This window comes from Bactrocera latifrons, unplaced genomic scaffold (assembly GCF_001853355.1).
Source record: "Bactrocera latifrons isolate USDA-ARS-PBARC rearing strain unplaced genomic scaffold, ASM185335v1 scaffold_381, whole genome shotgun sequence".
In the NCBI taxonomy this organism is placed as follows: Eukaryota; Metazoa; Arthropoda; class Insecta; order Diptera; family Tephritidae; genus Bactrocera; species Bactrocera latifrons.
Window position 1 is genome coordinate 107,035 of NW_017537025.1, and position 4,314 is coordinate 111,348.

Consider the following 4,314-nt stretch of genomic DNA (forward strand, 5'->3'; position numbering starts at 1 on the left):
AAGCGTCGCATGCTTTAATGACGTGCCGCACTAATGTCTCGGCCTGACGATTTATGTCTTCCTCAAATGTTAAATGATGGTTTCCATCTTCCATCCTTTTCTCTGTACTTTTTTAGTGGACATATTCCTTCAATTTTGCCACACATGACACCTTGTTGTCCGTGCTAGAGAGTTGCTAGCGAAGGTTATGTCAATGAACGATTCCCGACCGTTCTTCTCGAACGTATTTTGATTTCCGGTATTTAGTAACACAATGTCTAACGACAAGAAGGCCTTCAGCAGAGCATCTCTACGCCTATTTGTGCAGATGCTACCCCACTCCATCGCCCATGCATTAAAATCGCCAACTATCACCTTTCTTGTAGTAGACAGAATTTCTCTGACTAGTTCATCCAGGATTTTCTCAAAGTCAATCTGCGATATGCTTGGCAGCATGTAGCAACTATAAAAATTGATTCCACATATTTTGGCTCGTGTGTAAAAAGATTTCCCTGATAGCGGTTTATCCTGAAACATTTCCCCTCCACATGCCCATATGGCAGCTTTGTTTGTGTTGTCAGAGATCCATGTCGCGCCGCTTATATTTTTGTACTGTTCGCAAGATATAGCTACGTCGACCTTTTCCTCGTAAACCGTCTGCTTAAGAAGCTCTTGTGTAGCCTCACAGTGGTTTAGATTGAGTTGCATGACTTTAATTTTTCGATGTTTTTACACGCCTCTTGATAGAGAGGACACTTTTTGCTTCCTATTTGGTGGTCAATGTTTCCCTGCCCTTTTCCACTTGCACTGCATGACGGGTTTTTATTACATGGCTTTGCAAATTGTCCAGTTTCTCCACACTTGACACAGCACTTGCTCCTGTCATCTGGGTTGTTACATGCTTTCGCCATATGTCCGTATTCCATGCATCTGAAACACCTGAGATTTTGCTTCGCCCTTATTCTGCACTACCCAGACTATCAAGAAGTACCCTTGCTACCAACGTGGGTAGACTTACTACGGTTGTTTGGGTTTCTAGGTATGCCGTTCTGATGCTCTTAATCGAGTTTATATTAAAGTTGCTCAACTCGTTTACTCGTAGGCGTATTGCCTCAGTAATGTCCTCTTTCGTTGTGATTTCATCAAGATCAGGTATTTCTACAAGAACCTCGTGAGTTAGATCTTTTATTTGCGCATTTTCTCCCAACACTTTACTTATTTCGGTCTTGAAGACCCCCGTGCTCTTCATCTGGGCCTCCTCCAGCTCTAACAGAATTTGGCCTTTTGCCGTCTTTCTTATCTTGGTCACATTTTCCCCTCATTTTTGCAACGTATCATTCTTTTTGGCAGTCCTGAGGATGTCACTATATGACATGTCCCCGGTTTTTTCTATTACTATTGCATCGGGTCGAGGTGGTGGTTTATGTAGTGTCTTCCGTAGTTGCTTACGTTTAACCGTGATCCAGCCATCTTGTTTCGCCATTTCTTTCTCCTTGCTTGTGACTGAGTTGTCGCACTTTGATTCCTTGCTGAGGGGAACTTCCATTTTGTTAGACCATTCCTTATGGCAAGTTTTATTCTTCTTCGGCGGTTTTCTTCGTTTTGGCTGTATTTCGTCTCGAGGCCTCTTGGGTGTATTCTCTGTGTTGGTTGTCATCACTAGAAAATTACGTCGTGCTTCCTTATTTGCCATGTGCTCCTCCWGAGCACTTGCGTGCAACTTTGCTATCACACCGAGAAGATCTCTCATGGTGTTGTTGATAGACCGCTGTGATGGGTGTATTATTTCGATCAACTTCTTAATCGCTTCCCCTAGTTCAACCATACAGTCTCCACGAGGTTGCATCGCTTTTGCCAGGGGAGTGGTGTCGCCCAACGCTGGTGGTGATGACCTCGCTCTCAAAGGTTTGTCAACACCAAGGTTTTTAATCGGGGACCTACCCAATTTTGGTGCCCTCTTAAAGGGATCTGCTTCCACAATAACGGTACTTCGGGGGGAGTTTTGCCCTTTATTACCATCATCGCTCACGCTCCCAGTGCTGCTGCCTCCTATAATCCCAAAAATATTGCTGCTGTTGTTGTTAGTGTTTTTGCTTCTCGGTTTATTCTCCATATGTTTGTTTTGCCAGCGCATCGTGTGCAAGGGGGCGGGCCGAAGTAAACAGGAACGGGTGTACCATCGGGGACACTGCCCCTACCCCAGTTTCCTGAGGCCTGTCCTTCGCTTTATCAGTCCGGAAAAACACGGACCGACCGGCTCCAATGCACACTCCTTGAACAGGGCCCGAAGGGGCTGGTTCCTGGTTCGCCGCAGCAGACACATCGGCAGAGCATGCTCACATCACCCTCTCCATCCCGCCAGCAGAGAAATCGCTGTTGACACTTTGAGGGACTCCCAGTGCGCTCTGGTGAGCAGACGTGACCTGAGGGGGACACGTATTTCTATGAGGCATTGTCGGTTCGCTATAGTCATAGGAGCATCAGCGGATCTGCAAGCTTTTATGGCGCGTTCTCCACTCCTGTCGCTTATCGTCGGGGATTGCTTATTCGTTTTAACTTATTTCGCAACTGACCTGCTACTACAGTCCGTTCGGCTATCCGCGACCTGCCGACCCCCCCGGTAGCTTAGAGCCCAGCTAGAGAGAACAGAATACTCCATCCGTGATACATAACATACATACTTACATATACGCGTTCACGTGTAAATATGTCACCCGCAAAAATTACAAATATGGTTCTACAAAAACACCAATCCTCTCAAATAGCTTCAGAAAGAAACGTCAAAATTTTAATTAAACAACAATAACATTTTCTTTCATGAACGCAATCGTACTTCAAAAAGCATATTCGATTCATTCATAAAAGCAGACCCTGCCGTGCCTATAAGCGTCTTTTCGCGACGATTTCAAAAGCTAAAAATCATAAATTGAAAAGATGTCTGAAATGTATGAGAACGAAAAAGTGACAACCCCGCAAATATAAGTATATTTCAATATATTATAATAAAATTGACAACACAGTTTATTTGTCGATTTTCAAGTTAAGAAATATTTCAAAGAAAACATTCAATATTCTTCTGATTTTTGTGTACAATCAATCCCGGTTAAGTAGTACTCCGCTTGAAATCCATTCCTTCTTAACTGCCTGTATCTTTCTTGAAATACATTAACTTACTTAACTTAATTACTTAAAACAGTAGAAGTACGACTCGTTTAAATATCCGCAGTCGCTTATGTACCAAACAAAAATACGAAGATACATCCAGCTACCTGGCTGTTTCCGGATTGAAAAACCACCAACCAGATCGATCACGTTGTGATAGACGGAAGACACGTCTCCAGTATTTTAGATGCGCGTGCGCTTCGAGGTCCTAACGTCGACTCGGACCACTACCATGTTGCAGCCAAGATTCAAAAAATCAAAAAAAAGCACGCCATCAAACACAATTAAGGTTCGACGAGAAGCTGCAATCACACCTGACAGCCGAACGATTTTCTACTCGGCTTGCACTCCTGCTCTCTGAGAGCACTCGTCAACAACTTGGTACAAGGGAACTGTGGGACAGCATTTCAAACTCCCACCGTACAGCTGCAACCGAAACCATTGGTTATCGGAAAGTCCAAAAGAACAGCTGGTACGACGAGGAGTGTCGTGTCGCAGCGGAGAGAAAACAGGCTGCATACCTCACAACGTTACGATCGACCACAACACGTGCGGGATGGGATAGATACCGAGAGTTGAAGAGGGAAGCGGGACGCATTTACAGACAGAAAAAGAAAGAGGCCTAAATGTGTGAGTATGAAGAACTTGATCAGCTGGCCGACAGGGGTAATGCTCGAAAATTCTACGACAAAATGCGGCTGCTTACAGAAGGTTTCAATACCGGAGCATACTCTTGTAGATCCCCCGAAGGTGATCTAGTCACCGATGCCCAGAGCATACTTAAATTGTGGAGGGAACACTTCTCCAGCCTGCTGAATGGCAGTGAACGCACAACGCCTGGAGAARGCGAACCCGATTCCCCAATCGATGACGATGGAGCAGACTTTACATTGCCGACCAGGAAGAAGTTCGAATAGCAATTACCGACCTGAAGAACAACAAAGCGGTGGGGGCTGATGGATTGCCGGCCGAGCTATTCAAACACGGCGGCGATGAGCTCATAAGGAGCATGCAACAGCTTCTTTGTAAAATATGATCGGACGAAAGCATGCCCAACGATTGGGATTTAAGTGGGCTATGCCCAATCCTCAAAAAAGGAGACCCCACAATCTGCGCCAACTACCGTGGGATAAGCCTCCTCAATATCGCATATAAGGTTCTATCGAGCGTATT